The sequence below is a fragment of the Triticum urartu genome, chromosome 6 (assembly GCF_003073215.2).
Source record: "Triticum urartu cultivar G1812 chromosome 6, Tu2.1, whole genome shotgun sequence".
Lineage (NCBI taxonomy): Eukaryota > Viridiplantae > Streptophyta > Magnoliopsida > Poales > Poaceae > Triticum > Triticum urartu.
This window is the reverse complement of record NC_053027.1, coordinates 28044464-28065214: the sequence shown is the minus strand read 5'-3', so window position 1 is coordinate 28065214 and position 20751 is coordinate 28044464. Positions and strand designations below refer to the sequence as shown.

The 20751-nt window shown below is 45.1% G+C and overlaps 1 pseudogene; it reads left to right on the top strand.

The window, feature by feature from the left end:
• The first annotated feature begins 492 nt into the window (after nucleotides 1-492).
• LOC125516154 lies at nucleotides 493-20476 on the top strand (annotated as a pseudogene).
• Nucleotides 20477-20751: the final 275 nt, after the last annotated feature.

The window sequence follows — 20751 nt, the reverse complement described above, 5'->3', positions numbered from 1 at the left end:
TCCAGGTGCCCGGGGACCTGCGTGGCTCTCAGTTGCGACTCATTCAAGTCGTTCTGGGTAGCGACTCGGAAAATGTATATGAAATATATGTAGTTGGAAGTAGAAGGTGAAATATGGATATCAAGTTTTAGGCTATCCAAAATATTGAGATATGAATTTTTTTTGGCTATCCAAAATTGCTCAACTTCATTAAAAAGTTTTGAATTTTGGTAGCCAAAATTGTGGTCCGTCGTTGCAGATGCCCTTGACGGGGGCTTCTAATCGTGTTTTAACCAGCATTTTTTTTTCAAAAAAAGAAAGAAAAATGTATGCCGCGGGAGTGGCTCTTGAGAAGAAGAGCCAGAAATTGCATATCATGTACAGTAAACCAGAGCAGTGTGTTCACAATTATTGCTTTGCTTTGCTGCACGGCTGCACCCGAGGAGCAGAGGAGCACGTTGCGGTTGGGCCGGCTCGGGTCCGTCGGCTAGTCCCACTCCCACACACTCTCTCTCAATCATTCATCGCTCGCTCCGCCCCCACTCCTCACTCCCTGCCCCCTGCTCTCCCTGCATCCATTATTACTCGCCTCGCGTCTCTCCCTGCTGGCTGCTGCCCACATCTTGTGCCACCGCCGCGCCCCTCCTGCCCAGATCTACTCCGACCACAGCCTCCCTCCTGCTCAGATCTCCTCCAGGCGTCTCCTTCCCCTTCCTCCCCTGCAGCTTCATCCCTGCCAGCTGCTGCTCCATGGCGGCACGACGGTGAGGGGTGAGGGCAATGGCAGCAGAGCTGCAGCCGCCACGGAGGCGGCATGGTTGAGACCTGAGCCGGCGAAGACATTTGAGTGACACACAGGCTCTTCTCTTGTGGGCTTGCGTGCTTCTATCCATCTGGCAGGTAGTAGCTTCTGCTTGCCGATTTTTCTTTCTTTTGCGGCTTATAGCTCGTTCCCCATGTTTATCAGTTCAGCATTTCAACCTGCTGCTAATTTTTCCCCCGCCAGTAATCAATCCTTTTCTTTTAATGGCAACCAGTAACTAATCCTTAGCTGCACCGAATGGTCCTGGATGTTTATATCCATCTGCTCCATGTTTATCTTTGTTGCAGCAAGCAAAACGCAGCGAAAATGGCCATGGTCCTGGATGCCTTCGCATCCTATGTGCAGAGCATGCTGACGGAGATGGTGACTGAAGAGGTGCACATGCTGCTAGGAGTCACAGACGAGATTGACAAGATGGATGTCAAGCTCAGGGACCTCAAGAACTTCCTTGCCGACGCTGATAGGAGAAACATCACTGACAACAGCGTGCAAGAGTGGGTGGGGCAGCTCAAGCGCGCCATGTATGAGGCTTTCGACATCCTCGACCTCTGCCAGCTCAAGGCCATGGAGCGCGGTCTGTCCACTAAAGATGTGGGGTGCTTCAACCCCTTGCTTTTCTGCATGCGGAATCCCTCCCATGCCCATGACATTGGCACCCGCATCAAGGCGCTCAACAAGAGGCTCAGCGTCATCAAGGAGAGAAGCGCTGCTTTTAGCTTCATCCCTCTTGGTTCCTATGAGGATCGTAGCAGCAAGGTGCAAGCCTCTCATTCTGGAAATAAGAGACGCGAGACATCAGGGGTGTTTGACCGGTCAGGTGTAGTCGGAGAGAAGATCGAACAAGACACATGGAAGCTGGTTGAGATCATGCTGACTGAAAAGGAGGGCAACACCAACATCATGCTGGTCGCTGTTGTTGGTGTCGGCGGAATCGGCAAGACCACTCTTGCCCAGAAGGTCTTTAACAATGAAGCCTTGAATGCTGAGTTCGAAAAGATGATATGGTTGAGCATCAATAAGGACTTTGACAAGGTTGAGTTGCTCAGGACAATCATCACGCAAGCTGGGGGAGTACATGGTGGTGAAAAGGCATTGGCTGTGCTTCAGCCAATACTTGCCGCTACCTTGAAAGGGAAGAAGCTATTCCTGGTGCTAGATGATGTTTGGGACCATGGAGCATGGAATGATGTGCTTAAAGCACCCTTGGCTAATGTTTTGGGTCGAGGTAGCCGAGTCCTCGTCACTACACTAGTAGAAAACAGGGCTTTGGTCCAGGCCGGGTCAGCCCATTAGTTCCGGTTCAGTTCAGAACCGGGACCAATGTGGGCATTGGTCCCGGTTCGTGAGCCCAGGGGGCCGGCCGGGCCACGTGGGCCATTGGTCCCGGTTCATCTGGACCTTTTGGTCCCGGTTGGTGGGATGAACCGGGACCAATGGGCTGAGCTCTGGCCCACCATCATTGGTCCCGCTTCATGGCTTGAATCGGGACCAAAGGCTTTCCTTTAGTCCCGGCTCAAGTCACCAACCGGGACCAATGAGGTGCCTATATATACCCCTCGCTCGCGAGCAGAGCACCCCAGTGCTCTGTTTTTCTCTGGCCGAGGGGGAGAGGGCTTGGTGGTGCTCTAGCTCACCTCCTATGCACACAAGGTGTTCGATGGAATGCTCGAGCCACATTACTTAAGCTTTCTCCTCTCCAAGCTCGACCTCCAAGCTTCATTTTTCATAATATTTGTCTAGGTTTAGCGGTCCGTCACGCCCCGTCCCCGTCTTCATCGTCGTCGATCACCCGCGCCGAGCTCATCGCCGGCACCACCGTGATGAGCCTCTTGTTCTTATCTTCTTTCTGAAAGGAAAAATATTTTTACTTGTATGTTTACATAGATACTTGTATTACTTTCTTATTTTTATTATTGCATCTTATATAGTGCGATGGTTTTGGTATCCGCCCCCATCGGCCCCCTGTTTATGATTCGGATGTGGTATATATATTATCTTTATAACTATTGGTTCATTTATTGTTTATGAAAATTATGCCGACCAACGTGACATGGATTTTATTTATGTAGGATGTATGTGAATTGGAAATGCCAACCGACCCTATTGTCGAGAGGTTAAATTTAGTTGAAGAAGAAAACAATTTGTTGAAGGAAAAAATAAAAAAAAATTGAGGAGGAGAAGATGATATTGGAGTTGCATGTTGCGGATGTCGTCGATGATCACAAGATCAAGATGGATGCAATGCGCTTGAAGATTAGAAAGATTAGAAAATATGCCATTCATACCGAGGCTTGGTATCATTATGCCGTTGGATCAACTGTTACCTTGGTTGCGATTATGATCGCATTTGTTTTCGCATTGAAATGTTTTACATAGTTTCAATGTATGGTTTAATTAATTAGATGCTCTGGAGAGCTATATGTTGTTAGATGAGAACTATGTATGCACTTTGGTTTTAATGTGATGATGAACTTCTATTAATTTGGACACTTAATTATATATAATGCATGTAGATGAATCGGCAATGGATATACGGTGACAGACACACCTGCGAGTACATTAAGGGCGTGCATGAGTTTCTCGATGCGGCTGAGGCAAACAAGCAGAATGGTTTTATATGTTGTCCATGCACTGAATGTGGGAATACGAGGTTTTACTCTAACCGGAAAATCCTTCACTCCCACCTGCTTTACAAGGGTTTCATGCCACACTATAATGTTTGGACGAGGCACGGAGAAATAGGGGTTATGATGGAAGACGGCGAAGAAGAAGAGTACGATGACAACTATGTGCCCCCTGAATACGGTGATGCTACAACGGGGGGAGCTGGTGAAGATCAAGAGGAACCAGACGATGTGCCCAATGATGCTGCAACGGGTGAAGCTGCTGAAGATCAAGACGAACCAGACGATGTGCCCGATGATGATGATCTCCGCCGGGTCATTGTCGATGCAAGGACGCAAGGCGAAAGTCAAAAGAAGAAGCTGAAGTTCGATCGCATGTTAGAGGATCACAAAAAAGGGTTATACCCCAATTGCGAAGATGGCAACACAAAGCTTGGTACCGTACTGGAATTGCTGCAGTGGAAGGCAGAGAATGCTGTGGCTGACAAAGGATTTGAGAAGCTACTGAAAATATTGAAGAAGAAGAAGCTTTCAAAGGATAACGAATTGCCCGACAGTACATACGCAGCAAAGAAGGTCGTATGCCCTCTAGGATTGGAGGTGGAGAAGATACATGCATGCCCTAATGACTGCATCCTCTACCGCGGTGCATACAAGGATCTGAACGCATGCCCGGTATGCGGTGCATTGCGGTATAAGATCAGACGAGATGACACTGGTGATGTTGACGGCGAGCCCCCCAGGAAAAGGGTTCCTGCGAAGGTGATGTGGTATGCTCCTATAATATCACGGTTGAAACGTCTGTTCAGAAACGAAGAGCATGCCAAGTTGATGTGATGGCACAGTGAGAACTGAAAGAAAGATGGGAAGTTGAGAGCACCCGCTGACGGGTCGCAGTGGAGAAAAATCGAGAGAAAGTACTGGGATGGGTTTGCAAAGGACCCAAGGAATGTATGTTGCTTTAAGCGCGGATGGCATTAATCCTTTCGGGGAGCAGAGCAGCAATCACAGCACCTGGCCCATGACTCTATGTATGTATAACCTTCCTCCTTGGATGTGCATGAAGCGGAAGTTCATTATGATGCCAGTTCTCATCCAAGGCCCTAAGCAACCCGGCAACAAAATTGATGTGTACCTAAGGCCATTAGTTGAAGAACTTTTACAGCTGTGGAATGAAAACGGTGTACGTACGTGGGATGAGCACAGACAGGAGGAATTTAACCTTAAGGCGTTGCTGTTCATGACCATCAACGATTGGCCCGCTCTCAGTAACCTTTCAGGACAGACAAACAAAGGATACCACGCATGCACGCACTGTTTAGATGACACTGAAAGTATATACCTGAACAAATGCAGGAAGAATGTGTACCTGGGCCATCGTCGATTTTTTCCGACCAACCATCAATGTCGAAAGAAAGGCAAGCATTTCAAAGGCGAGGCAGATCACCGGAAGAAGCCCGCCATGCGCACCGGTGATCACGTGCTTGCTATGGTCAATGATTTACACTACGTAATCTTTGGAAAGGGTCCAGGTGGACTAGCTGTTCCGAATGACGCTGATGGACACGCACCCATGTGGAAGAAGAAATCTATATTTTGGGACCTACCCTACTGGAAAGACCTAGAGGTTCGCTCCTCAATCGACGTGATGCACGTGACGAAGAACCTTTGCGTGAACCTGCTAGGCTTCTTGGGCGTGTATGGGAAGACAAAAGATACACCTGAGGCACGGGAGGACCTGCAACGTTTGCACGAAAAAGACGGCATGCCTCCGAAGCAGTATAAAGGTCCTGCCAGCTACGCTCTTACGAAAGAAGAGAAAGAAATCTTCTTTGAATGCCTGCTCAGTATGAAGGTCACGACTGGCTTCTCGTCGAATATAAAGGGAATAATAAATATGCCAGAGAAAAAGTTTCAGAACCTAAAGTCTCATGACTGCCACGTGATTATGACGCAACTGCTTCCGGTTGCATTGAGGGGGCTTCTACCGGAAAACGTCTGATTAGCCATTGTGAAGCTATGTGCATTCCTCAATACAATCTCTCAGAAAGTGATCGATCCAGAAATCGTACCAAGGCTAAGGAGTGATGTGGCGCAATGTCTTGTCAGTTTCGAGCTGGTGTTCCCACCATCCTTCTTCAATATCATGACGCACGTCCTAGTTCATCTAGTCGACGAGATTGTCATCCTGGGGCCCGTATTTCTACACAATATGTTTCCCTTTGAGAGGTTCATGGGAGTTCTAAAGAAATATGTCCGTAACCGCGCTAGGCCAGAAGGAAGCATCTCCATGGGCCATCAAACAGAGGATGTTATCGGGTTTTGTGTTGACTTCATTCCTGGCCTTAAAAAGATAGGTCTCCCTAAATCGCGGTATGAGGGGAGACTGACTAGAAAAGGCACTCTTGGAAGAGACTCAATAATATGCAGGGACGGATATTCTTGGTCTCAAGCAAACTACACAGTTCTACAGAACTCTACCTTGGTGACCCCGTATGTCGATGAACACAAGAACAGTCTGCGCTCCAAACACCCGGAGCAGTGCGACAACTGGATTACATGTGAACACATCAGGACTTTCAGCAGTTGGTTGGAAACACGTCTCAGAGGTGACAACACTGTTTGTGATGAGTTGTACTTGTTGTCCAGGGGACCATCTTTGACTGTATTGACTTACAAAGGATACGAGATAAATGGGAATACATTTTACACGATCGCCCAAGATCAAAAGAGCACCAACCAAAACAGCGGTGTCCACTTTGATTCAGCAACCGAGAGCGGAAAGGACACATATTATGGTTACATAGTGGACATATGGGAACTTGACTACGGACCTGATTTTAAGGTCCCTTTGTTTAAGTGCAAATGGGACAATCTGTTAGGCGGCGGGGTATAGGTAGACCCACAGTACGGAATGACAACAGTGGATCTGAAAAATCTTGGGTACACTGACGAACCGTTCGTCCTAGCCAATGATGTGGCACATGTTATCTATGTGAAGGACATGTCTACCAAACCGAGAAAAAGAAAAGATAAGGAAGCGAATACATCATACGATGAGCCAAAGCGCCACATAGTTCTTCAGGAAAAAGGGACATCCTAAGAGTGGACAGCAAGACAGACATGTCTGAAGATTATGAAAAATTTCATGAAATTCCTCCCTTTAATGTCAAGGCTGACCCAAGCATCCTGATAAACAATGAAGATTATCCATGGTTACGGCGCAATAAGCAAATGACACAAGCGAAGAAAAAGTGAAGACTTTCTCCCGCAACTATTATGATGATACCATGCAAACTTTGTAACACACGAACATGCTACCATTGTCCGTTTTGTACATGCACATGCTATGTGGGTGAAATTATGATACCATCCCAACTTTTAACTTTTTCGGAGTTCATTTGAAATGCTTTCATGTCTTATGGTTCGGCCTCGTAATACCATGACCATTAGTCCCTGGCCCATGCCAACTTTAAACTTTCAACTTTCTAAAACTAATGGCACTAACAGAAAGTTTATAATTTTGCTCCTCGCCCCTGGCCCATGACCATTAGTCCCGGTTTGTGCCACAAACCGGGACTAAAGGGTTGGTCCTCGTTGCGGGCAGAGTTTAGTCCCACCTCGCCAACCGAAGGGGGCTCACACCGGTTTATAAGCCCTTCCCTCTCTGCCTTGTTGAGCTCCTCTCAAAATGAAAATAGATGCCCTAATAGAGAAAAAGTTTAACCTAAATTCATAGTGAATTTCTCTGAAATTCATAGAAATTTACTAGAAATTTAGGTTGAATTTTCTCTATAAGCGCATCTATTCTCATTTTTTTAGTAAGTTAATCACAAACTTGTGATTCAAACAATTTTCAAAGAATTCAAATTTTAACTATTCAAATTTGAAAACTAATGGCACTAACAGAAAGTTTATAATTTTTCTAAAACTAATGGCACTAACAGAAAGTTTATAATTTTGCTAACCTAAAAGCAAACAGAATTAAAAATTAAAGCAAAAAACAAAAGAAAATAAATAATGCAAAAAACAAATCAAAAAACAGGAAAAAAACTATTTTTATAGTATAGTTAATCACAAAATAAAATAAATAAAGCAACAAAGAAAACAAAAAAACTAAAAAAGTGTTTTCAAATTTGAAAACTAATGGCACTAACAGAAAGTTTATAATTTTTCTAAAACTAAAAGCAAAAAGAATAAAAAAAATAAAGCAAAAAACAAAAGAAAATAAATAATGCAGAAAACAAAACAAAAAAACTAGAAAAAAATAGCAACAATAAGTATTTTGTTGTAAGTAGAAACAAAATAAAATAAATAAAGCAACAGAAAGTTTATAATTTTGCTGACCTAAAAGCAAAAACAATTAAAAAATAAAGCAAAAAACAAAAGAAAATAAATAATACAGAAAACAAAACAAAAGAACTAGAAAAAAAATTAAAATAGCAACAATAAGTATTTTGTTGTAAGTAGAAACAAAATAAAATAAATAAAGCAACAAAGAAAACAAAAAAACAAAAAAACAAAAAAAACTGCCACCTACTGGGCACCCACGGCCTGAATACGACTAGAAACCCTACCATGGGCCAGGATTCAGGCCCGCGGGAGGCCCAGTAGGCCCACAGGCACACATTGCATGGTTAGGCCCAAAAGCCTGCTTTAGAGAGGAGCTCGAGAGGGAAGGCGTACCGCACCTTATAAACAGGTGCGGCTCCCTCTCAACTAGCGAGGTGGGACTAAACATTTGGGTGCGGGGCAGCACAAGGCCTTTGGTCCCGGTTGGTGGCACCAACCGGGACTAAAGGGGGCATTGGTCACGGTTGGCATTGGTCACGGTTGGTGCCATGAACCGTGGCCTGAAAATTGGCATTTGGTCCCGGTTGGTCCAACCGGGACTAAAGAGGGGCATTAGTCCCGGTTGGTTTCACGAACCGGGACTAGTGCTCTGGCTATATAAGCCAACACTTGTGAAATTCTTGATTCAGTTCGATCGATCTCCTCGTCCTCTCCTCCTCCGACGCCGCCAGGCTGCTCCTCGTCCTCATCGCCGCCGAGCCCTCCGGACCACGTCGTCACCTTCCTGAGCCCGCACCGTCCTCGTCGCCGGCATCCCTGAGCCCGCCGCCCTCGTCCCCGTCGCCGCGTGCCTCCCCGAGCCCGCCTCCTTGTCCCCGTCACCGCGTGCCGCACCGAGGCTGCCGTCCCCGTCACCGCGTGCCGCCCCGAGCCCGCCGTCCTCGTCGCCGGACTCCAGCCGTCGCCGCCCCCCTCAAAGTGAGCCCCCTCCTGAGTGCCACTCTTGCACCCGAGCGCCCCTTGCTCCGCCCCTGCTCCATGGTCACCGCCGGCCCCGATGCATTGAAGAGCAGAAGGAGAGGAGAAGTAGAGGAGAGGAGAAGTGGAGCAGCAGCAACGCGCTGTCCACTTTTCTGAATTTTTTGGAATTTCTGAATTTTTTTTTTGTTCATATAGAAGGTGTTTGATGAAATGCTAGATGGCTTTGGGCATTTTTGGAATTTTTAAATTTTTTTTGTGGTGAGGTACTGATGCAAGACAAAGGCGATGGCAAAATTTCAGAATTTTTGGAGTGGTTTAGAATAGGTTTTCAACAAGTTATTTGAATCCGATTCAAATTTCATTTGAATGAAATTTGAAAATTTTGAACTATGGATCAGAAGGTTTTTGGTGAAACGGATTGTGGGTACTGTCATGAAGTTGGAGTAATTTTTGGTTGTAAAAGAGTTAGGAAAATTTAGAATATGCTAAATATGTCAAAAATGTTTTTTTTCATATGATGTTTTTTTCATATATGTATTAATTTTTTATTTAGGCTGTTAATTAGTAGATATCGATTTTAGGTTAGTGTAGAGGAAAAAGTAAAATAAGGAAAAGGAAGAAAAGAGGAAGAAGGAAGAAGAGGAAAAGGAAGGAGTGGAAAAAGGGAAATAAGAAGAGGAAGACTTCTTTTTTTCTTCGATCTTCTCCTCTATTCCTTTCTTCTTCTCCTCTATTTTCTTCTTCGATCTTTTTTCCTCTTCTTACATGAGGGTGGGGGGGGGGTCGATATACCCCCTCTCCGATAACTTCGACATGAGGGGGGGGGGTCACCAAGGGTTCGAGGGGCGAGGGTCGGAAACTATAGGGTAGAGGTTCAAGGGTCACCGAGGGTTCGAGGGGCGAGGGGCGAGGGGCGAGGGTCGGGAACTAGGGTAGAGGTTCGAGGGTCACCGAGGGTTCGAGGGGCGAGGGTCGGGAACTAGGGTAGAGGTTCGAGGGTCACCGAGGGTTCGAGGGTCGTCGAGGGGTCGAGATGTTGCCTAGTGTCAAAGTATTAAAGATCCATGGCTTCATCATTAGACGGAAGTAACCGGGATATGATGGTACGAAGTTGTGCAAAGTTGTTTTGGAACGGAGTTCCGGATAGAATAATTCGCCTTTTTGTACGAATTTCAGCAAAGGCCTTCCAAATAGGGATATTCGGAAGGCTCTTGCTGAACTTTGTACGAAAAAGCGAATTATCCTATCCGGGACTCCGTTCCAAAACAACTTTGTAGACTTCGTACCATCATGCGCCTGTTACTTTCCTAGTGTCAAAGTATTGAAGAAATCCATGGCTTCATCATTAGCCGGAAGTAACCAGGGCATGACGAAGTCCTCCAAAGTTATTTTGGAATGGTGTCCCGGATAGGATAATTTGCCTTGTTGTATGAATTTCAGCAAAGGCCTTCCAAATAACAATATTTGGAAGGTTCTTGCTGAACTTTGTACCAAAAAGCGAATTATCCTATCTAGGACTCCGTTCCAAAATAACTTTGGAGAGCTTCGTACCATCATGCACCTGTTACTTTCGCCTAATGATGAAGACATGGTTTTGTTGAATCCTTTGACACTAGGCAACCTCCCGACCCCTCGGCGATCTTCTCCTCTATTCTTTCTTCTCCTCTTTTTTTTTCTTCTATCTTCTCCTCTATTCTTTCTTCTCCTCTTTTTTTTTTCTTCTTCCTCTTTTTTTTATCGGGAACGAGGGTCATCGAGGGACATAGATGTAGTGTCGTCGTTGTCGATATACCCCCTCCCGATAGCTTCAACACGTGGGGGGGTCGATATTACCCCCTCCTTGAAGCGTTCTCGAGGCCACCCCAAACCCTTGAAGCGTTGTCGAGGCCACCCCAAACCCTAGAGAAGCAGCGTCGAGGCCACTAATTAATATATATGATTCCTTACTATGATTAGGTAGCTAGTTCTACATTTGCCACTAATATATCCATCTGTCATGTTTGAATAATAATTGCCATGTTGTAAATATTTGTAGAAACTATGGACACCACCCGAGACGAAGCAAAATAAGCGTTGTTGAGGGACATAATCGCAGAAGGAAGTGATGCCGTCTCGTTGTTTCTCAACGACACCGATGGTCTGGAAGGAGAGGGTGAAGAAGCTGGCTACGGTGACCTAATGCCGGTGCAAGAAGAAGAACATGAGGACGGCTCCGGTGACCCAATGCCGGTGCAAGAAGGAGACCGTGATGACGGCTCCGGTGACTGAACCGAGTCCGGCCAGGTATATATATTAGTTAAGCCTGTGCTGACTAGCTAATTGATGCATTCATTGTTTTGGTATGTACACATATTAATTAAGTCTTTGTTCTTTTTTCTAGCCCTCCGGATCGAGCACAACTTCGGTAAAGAGAGGAGGCCCGAAGAAAAAGTTGAGCTCGGATGAAAGGTTTGAGATCATAGCAATCGCGCCCGACGGCCAACCGATTGAACCCATCCGAACAAAGAACGCATTTGTTGCTCAGTGCGGGGTTCTAGTTAGGGACAAGATCCCGATCAGCATCCAGCAATGGTTTAAGCCGGCTACAGAAGACCCTGAGGTGTCTTATGTCAATGATATGCAGAAAAATGATCTTTGGACTGAGCTGAAGTCAAATTTCACCCTGCCGCCAGAGGATAATCCAGAGAACCCAGTTAAAGAGCAATTAATCAAGTCTTTTGCTCTTAAGAGGATGGCGGAACTATACAGGATGTGGAAGAAAGAGCTGAATAAGTTTGTCGAAAATAATGAGACACCAGAATTCAAGGGCAGATATGAGAAGATCAGAGATCACTGGCCCGCATTTGTGGCCCACAAGACAACGGAAAAGAGTAAGAAGATGTCGGCGACAAACAAGCAAAATGCTGCGAAGAAGAAGCATCACCATCGCACGGGGTCAGGTGGCTACCTCGTAGCCCGGCCTAAGTGGGCCAAGACTGAGAATGATCTGATTGATAAAGGGATCGAACCAGAGACAATTAACTGGCCAGACCGTTGCCGGACTTGGTTCTTCGGGGCTGGCAGAACCTTGGACCCTGTAATAGGGAAGTGCATTTGGACGAACGATCAACTGGACATACCAGTCAGGAAGCTTCAGCAGTATATCGAAGCAGCGCAGCAAGGGACGTTCTTTCCAGACAGAGAGAACGACGAGCTCACAATGGCCCTCAGGAATCCTGAGCACCCTGGACGGACACGAGGCACGCCAGGCTCCATTCCGTGGAAGGTTGGGTTTCCGGACGCTGACGGTTACAAATCCCATGAGAGGAGGAAAAAAGTGCAGCAGACCCAAATGCAGGCGCTGCAAGCAAGGGTACAAGCGATAGGGGAACGAAAAGCAAATCGTAGCAAACGTACTGCCGAAGCTTCCCCCGAAGCTACCCCGCCATCTCAGCGGAGAAGCAGCGTGGCTTCCACCGAGCTGCTTCAGCCGGAGCATGCCTTGACGGCTCCTGCCAGCTATCCCGTGGATGCTATCACGGAGTCTCAAAATTGCCACCTTATGATGCAATGGATGAATTTGAAGGTCAAGGCGGCTGTTGGCTCTGTTTATCCTACTGAACCCGGCGCAACTTTTCACTGTTGGCCGATTCCAGAAGGATATGCTAGGGTGATGGTGGATGAAATTACAGAGGGATTTGAGGACCTCCAGCTTGACCACCCTACCGGTGAAGGGGAGACTAGGCTGGGTCTGCTCTGAAGACTCCATGCCTATGGCGGAAGGAGCTTATCAACCTTCCGAACTGGACGCCTCCGCCTCCTCCTCCTCCTCCAGCAAGTCAGGGCACTCCGCCTCCTCCACCGCCTCCTCCTCCGGCGAGTCAGGGCACTCCGCCTCCTCCTCCACCTCCTCCGGCGAGTGACGATCAGGGCACTCGACCGACTCCTTCTCCAGCGCGTGGCGGCACTCCGCCTCCTTCACCGCCTGCGCTGACGCGCCCGAGCAGCCAGCCTCCTCCTTCTCCGCCTCGTCAGCAAGGGCGGAAGAGACCTACCGCCGCTTCGGCTGCTCCGGCGCGTCGTAGTCCTTCTCCTCCGCCTCGTAAGCAAGTAAAGAAGACAACCGCTCCGTTTGCTCGGCCGCGTCTAGCAGTACAGCCAGAGGCGGGAGGACATACAGATTCGGTCCTTCTCTGAAGACTCCAGAGAAGTTACCATACGAGAGGACCCCGGAGGAGAACGCCGTGATCGCACGAACCGAAGTGGATGACTGGTTTCAAGGGTTGAAAGCAAAGAGACATCCACTTCCGGAGGAGAAGGTAGATCCGGTGAAAGCGAAGCGCACTCTGGCTGCCCTGACAAAACCACCCAAGTCTCCGTCGAAAGGAAACTATGAGCGCATTATTGGAAAGGAATTTGCCGAAGCGGAGCGGTCGGGAAGTACTGTCAGTGATCAAAAGCTGAAAGAACGATGAGCTGGGAAACAAATTGCCCAGCTCGGCGAACAAGCGAAGCAATCGTGCCCCCCGCTCAAGGTGCCTAGCCACAATGTCGCTAATGATCCGAGGATGGTGCCCGGTTATAGCAATCTTGCAGATTACCTGCCCGGCGATGTACATTATGAACCCATGGACGTGCAGATACAAAGATACGAGTACGGGAAGCCTCTCGTCAAAGATGAAAGATCTCTATCAACGATGATGCGAAGATTGCATGATTGGTACTTGAAAATCTGCAGAGACTCTGGGGGGAGGAGTACTTTGTATGTGAAAGTTAAAAAGGAGCATGACCTCGTTGGAATTGAATTGTTTCCTGTTCCATTTGAGGAGTTCTATCAGTTTTTCAATCAATTGGCCCTCGATAAAACAACAGTCGCCTGCTACTGTCTGTAAGTAGTACTACTTCTGTCATTAAGTCTCTCTATATAGCTCAGCTCTTTCATTGCATGTATTTATAATCATCCTCACTATATTATGCAGATTGAAGATCGCCGAATTGAAGAAAAGACAAGTCGGTGATATTGGGTTCATTAACACATATCTCATAGATGCAACTCAGGTTAAATTTCATGCTGCAGCTACCGAGGCCAACTTGCTACGATCGTTGGTAATAAATGAAAACAAAGATATACTACTCTTTCCTTACAACTTCAAGTGAGTGTTACTGTCTTGTGCGTATTCGGTTTCCCTTATATATTAGTCAAGGTTATAGTAATGTAATTGATGAGTTATGCATGCGTGTGCAGTTTCCACTATATTCTCCTAGAGATTAAGCTTGAGCAGGGACTAGTAACCGTCTTAGACTCAAGACGAAAAGATCCCCAGGACTATGCAGACATGACTCAAATACTCGAGAAGTAAGTTAAATCGATCATTATCCACCATATCAGCAACTTTGTTCATTTCCTGATATATCAAGTAATTGTTTTCTTTGTCCGGCAGGGTTTGGAGAAAATTCACCAGAAAAACTCCGGGACTACCGAAGGAGCTGCAATTTAGACACCCGAAAGTAAGTACTATAGTAGCATGTTTCGCGCATCTACTAGTCATTCAAGCGCTAGTTTCATCAATACCATTTGGCATTCTTGCTTATCAGTTTGATTGACCTCTATTTCTTGTAAAGTGGTTGTGGCAGGAACAAGGGAATGATTTCTGTGGATACTACGTCTGCGAGTCCATCCGCCACACGACCTGTGAGCGGGGCGGGTACTCTGACGAACCATATGAAGTACGTAAATAACAACATTCACAATTTTATTTTATTACCATCATTTGTGTTGAGTTTCATTCATTCATATATATATGTATTGACCCCCTTCTTTAAATTAGATGTTTCAGAAGCGGGATGAACTCCTAGCACCAGCTCGCATGCGAGCAATTCAAGAGGAATTGGCGGCATTCTTTCTTGACCACGTGATTCCTGAAGACGGAGAATACTATGTGGACCCTGAGTCCGTATGATTATATTTGTAAGAGATAATTATTGTATATATGTAGCCGGTAGTGTCGGATAGATATACGAGAACTTGTTGTTCGACCAATCTCTCGGAGAAGGAGAGGTGATCGATATCACTTCTCTCTGTATGCATATATGTTCATGACGATCTTCTGTTTCCTTCGTTTGCTTACTAGCTAGCTAGCGTGTCTAGTCCTCTCTATACGTATGTATAGTACGTAGCGTCGACCAAGCACGGACATAAGAGAGGACACTTCTCTCTATTAATTATAGCTAGCTAACACAATATATGAAACACCTAAATTAACCCCCCAAAACCCCCAAAATCCCCAAACCCCCCCTTTCAAAAAAAAAACAAAAACCCCAGCCACAGAAATGCTGACGCGTGGATGCCTATTGGTCCCGGTTGGTGCCACCAACCGGGACCAAAGGGTCTCCTGCCTGGGCTCTGCGCACAGGCCACGTGGAGGCCCATCTGTCCCGGTTCTGAATTGAACCGGGACTAAAGGGACAGGGCATTAGTACCGACCCTTTAGTCCCGGTTCCAGAACCGGGACAAAAGGCCCTTACGAACCGGGACAACAGGCCCTTTTTCTACCAGTGCTACTAGAGATGAAAGAGTAGCTCGAGAGATGAAAGTTGTGCTTCCATACCACCATGTCGACAAGTTGCAAGAGGAGGATGCCTGGTTATTGCTCAAGAAACAGGTTTGTAACTAAACTCCATGCATCTTTAATATTACTAGTTGCATACTTAATTTGGGGCAGATATATAATAATTGGGCACACACTTTTATGCACCGTTCTTTGAGATTGCAACATGGACCCATGCAACATGGATACTACATTACTACATATACTTTTGAGATTACAACATGGACCCATACAACACGGATATTACATATACTTATGCCACAACACATGCAGCCACCGCATGCGTACTGTGTGTATAGAAGGCATATTTTGACCTGACTATCAAATTTAGGTTCATGAAATTTGGACACCATGCTCCCACAAGAATACTAGACCTCATTTTCATATATTCTCACATGTATCTTTTCCTAATACTCCCTCCGGTTCTTTTTACTCTGCATATTAGAATTCTCTGAAGTCAAACTTCACAAAATTTGACCGTATTTATATGAAAAAAATATCAACATCTGCCATGCTAAAGTTATACAATATGAAACTTTAAGTCTTGACACATCTATTGATATTGATTTCAGATTGTGAATGTTGATACTTTTTTCTACAAAGTTGGTTAAACTTCATGAGGCTTGACTTCAGTCAAATCTTATATGCAAACTAAAAAGGACCGGAGGGAGTATATAGTTGTACCTGGGAGTAATTAATAGCGTCTCTGTAAACAAATATTTTCCTTTTTTTGGCAAGCAATTTTTTTTGAAATATACGTAGTCATCATCTAAAATGCAAGTCCAAACAAAATCGATAATTAGTATCATAGAATTGTCCTTCAATTTATAAGTGGTGAGAAACAGTGGTATCTTTATTTCATTTCCATCATGTTTGGCTGGAGGTATCAATTTATTCACATTAAGTGGTACAATACTATACCACAACATGAAAAGGTTGTAATCGGCAGAATGATACTAGAGTGTGCCCAGGCCCACCAATAGGTGTAGCCAACCCGTCCCATGATCTGCCAACATGGATAAAAATAGAAACTGGCATTTCAAATTCTTCTACTTATTTGGATGTATAGATTATAAAAATTCCTATGTAGAATTATAAATTATAGATAATTTAAACATGTAAGAAGCCTATCCCCTTGTGTAGTTGTAGATCAAATATGACTCTGGTTTTCCCCGCAAAAAATATGACTCTGTTTTTCTGAGGATGAGTATGTGTATTGTAGTATGTGAACCATAATTAAGCATGTGATCTATTTAGTTTCTAAGATGACAGATTAAACTAAGCATCTGCTGGTTCAAAAAAAAAAGCATCTGCTTAGTTTCTGAGATGAAGCTTAACATCTTGCCTGGGTGAGCATGTAAGGATTATAGTCGTTGACATGCTATTGGTATCCCAGTTGACAGCAACATCTTGCTCATTCACTTGATAGTTCAATTAGGTAGTACATTAAACAATCTTTCATGAGTCTCTTTTCTCCACTAGCCTACTATTGATTAATATTGAGTTGACACTAGCAGTTAACAAGCTACTACTATTTTCTCTCTCAAGGAAAACCACTCGTTATTAACTATCAGTTCAACTGCTTGCAGATAATCTTAAGTGAGGCAGATGAACGTGAAATTGATATGCTCAAGGAGATTGGAGTGCAAATTGTAGCAAAATGTGATGGTTTGCCTCTTGCTGTCAAAGTAATGGGAGGGCTCTTGTGTCAGAAGGACAAAAAACACCGTGAGTGGGAGATGGTTCTGGATGATTCTGTATGGTCGAACTCTGGACTACCCGAAGAGCTAAACCATGCAGTATATTTAAGCTATGAAGATTTATCTTCTTCTGCCAAACATTGCTTTCTGCACTATTCCCTTCTCCCTAAAACTGAAGTTTTTGCTAACCATCACATCATTGGCATGTGGATTAGTGAAGGATTTCTTCACGGGAGCTTGGATGACTTAGAAGAACTAGGAAGCAAGTACTATAAGGAGCTGATATTGAGGAATCTTATAGAGCCAAATACAAAGTATGTTGATCAATGTGTCTGCAACATGCATGATGTTGTACGCTTATTTGCTCAATTTGTGGCCAGAGATGAGGCACTAGTATCTCATAGTGGAGAAACTAATATTGCTAGTAAACTTAGTGCACATGGGTTTCTTCGGTTATCTGTAGAAAGCAAAGCTTCAGAATCAGAGGGGTTAGACTGGAGTTCTTTGCAAGCACAAAAGACACTAAGGGCACTAATATCAGTTGGTTGTATAAACATCAAGCCTGGTGATTCGTTGGTTCATTTTCCATCTCTGCGAATTTTACATATAAATTCTGCACATGTTGTAGCATTGCTTGAATCTTTGCATGAACTCAAGCACCTGAGGTACTTGTCCTTAGAAAACACTGATATATCTAGTCTGCCTGATAGCATTGGAAAGATGAAATTCTTGCAGTACATTAGCCTCAGAGGATGCAAACAATTTGTTGAACTTCCGCATAGCTTTGTAAAGTTAGGGCAACTAAGGTACCTTAACTTTGTTGCAACAAGTATAAAAGGCATACCTAGGTGGTTTTGTGCTCTAACAAACTTGAGGGCAGTATTTGGGTTTCCAGCCCAGGTGGATGGTGATTGGTGTAGTTTGGAAGAGTTGGGTCCTCTTTCTCAGCTCAAGCATCTTCAGTTGCATGGATTGGAGAATATAACTTCTTCATCTGCAGCAAAGGCAAAGCTTGGCGACAAGGTGAATCTTACCAGCCTAACCTTAAATTGTGGCAGTATATTGGGAGACGATGGGCTGATTAAAGAGGAAGATGGTGTATCTGAGGAAGAGCAACAACAAATCGAGAAGGTATTTGATGAGCTCTGCCCTCCATCTAGGTTAGAATATGTTGCCATCAAAGGATATTTTGGCCGACGGCCCCCAAGATGGATGATGTCATCATCAGTTGTGCCCCTCATTGGCTTGAGGATTTTGTTCATTGTTGACCTGGCTTGCTGCACAAAGCTTCCCGATGGCTTATGTCAGCTGCCCTGTTTAGAGCTCATTCAGATCGATCGTGCTCCAGGCATCATCACAGTCCCTGCCCTGTTTAGAGCTCATTCAGATCGATCGAGCGTGTTGGACCTGATTTCCTGCAGTCCTACCATCACCACAGTCCCTGTCCTTCCCAGATGGTGGCTGCTTTTCCGAGATTGCATAAGATGGAGTTAATAGGAATGGTGGAATGGGAGGAGTGGGAGTGGGAGGAGCAAGTGCAAGCCTTTCCTGTCTTGCAGCTTCTTATGCTAAAGCAGTGCAAATTGAAGTGTCTTCCTCCTGGTCTTGCCTCTCAGGCAAGGGCTTTGAATAAAATAAAATAGAGAACTTTCCATCTCTGGTTGAGCTGGATCTGGATGGAAACCTTGACCTGGAGAGGATCACTACATCTTCCCAGACTGCAGAGGCTTACCATCGAAGACTGCCAAAAGCTGAAGATGTTGGATGGTGTCCCTGCACTCGAGAGGCTCATACTCGCGGATGAAGATATGAAGACGCTCCCAGAATACATGGGAGGCATAAACCCAAGGCATTTGGAGCTATACTGTAGCCTTGCGCTGCTCACTTCCATAGCCGCTGGACAGTCTGACCCTGAGTGGGACAAGTTCAACCATGTTAAGCATGTCAAAGCATATGCATCTGAAGGAGATAACAGAAAGAAATGGTACGTCTTGTACACAGCTGATCCCTACAACTTGGAGACAAATGTCAGCCGTTCTTTCATGTCCAGAGGTAATTTCACATTGCTCGATTCATCTTAGTTTGTCTATCCATTCTGGTTATTTGAACTATTCTGTTTGTTTTGTACATTTTGTCAGTATGCTGGAGTTTGAATATAGTGCCAACTATTCCTTTTGAATAGACCCTTCTAAAGTAGGACAACAATAACATGCTAGTAATGTCTGCATAAATGTATAACTAGCCGTTTCTCTTTAGAAATAGATGACTGACCTTTTATCGTTTTGTAATGGCTATTTGTTGAGCAATGCTATTTTCTGATTGGTTACTATTATTCTCACTTGTTCCCTACTGCTCATATGTTATTTCATCTCACTGTTTTAACTCTGTCATAGTCGAGTTCTTGACTTGCAAACTCTAGTCCGTCATCCACTTTTATCATTTTTTTCGCATGCAGGAACCTTAACCGATTTTGAAGACACACAAGGATTTGAGTCTCCCTTCAAAATGACAAGAAAAACGTTTAGCTACATCTGCAGCTTGGTGATGGGGCCGTCAATGGAAGATATGAACTGCTACACATTTGTTGACGGGACAGTGCTGTCTTTAGAAGATCGAGTGGCCGTTGCTCTGAAAAGGTTGCGGTCTAGTGAGCTACCAGAGACCGTAGGATCCTCTGTTGGTGTGAACGAGTCAACCGTCTTGTTGGTAACTGAGAGGTTTGTTGATGCTGTGTTCAAGCGAGCAGGGTACCATTTGCGCTGGCCAGACTTCAGCGAAATGTATAAAATCAAATCCATGTTTGGAAAGATCCATATGCATAACTGTTGCAGTGTTATATGCACAACTCACATCCCATTTGGACCAAACTGGGACCGTGAGAAGAATGACAGCGTCCTAGTACAGCTCGTCATTGATTCTGAAATGAGGTTCAGGAGCATTTGGTGGGGAAGGATAAGCAGCATGAACCAGTCAAGCATTTTGCATGAATCTTATTTGTTCAAGGAGTGCGAGAAGGGTGCTTGGCTGAATGGCAGCAAGCTGGAGGTGGCATTAGATGGATCAGAAGTCGGGGAATATATAATTGGTGATGCAGGATTCCCTCTTCTCCCGTGGCTACTCACACCTTACCAGGAAGAAGACCTCTCAGAAGCCAAGGCGGAGTTCAATAGGAGACACAATGCAGCCACAACCTGCGCTCAAAAGGCGCTGACAAGGTTCAAAGACACATGGAAGTACCTACAGGGAGAGACGTCATGCCTTGCCAGTCTGGAAACTCTAGTTCCCACAATCCATGCCTGCTGCTTTTTGCATAACATAGTTATAGATATGGAGGATGATGGGGCCATGCCGAGCATTCAGGAGCCGGATTATGATGGGGAAGTGCGTGAGTTAGCAAATGAGGATGCTGTCAGGGCGAGGGATATGCTTTCGCAGTACTTCTTGACCAGCAGGTCGTCTGAATCTACATCATAATTTGTTTGTCTTCCAACTAATCTGTCATAATTATTTATGTCTGTCGTTTCCACTCTTCATATTTTTAGTCAGCCCAGTGGATGTAGAGGAGACCATGAATTAGCTGCATCAGGCTTTAGGGGATGAAGCGCAGACAAGAACAGCAGAGGAAGAGATTGTTCACTAAAAAAATCTTTCTGCCACATCTTCTAGCTTCATTCTAGGTACTACTGCTGGCAGGTCTTGTTATTCCTTTCATTTCAGCAATTTCACCGTTCTCTTCTTTTCAACTCAACGTGATATGGCACTAA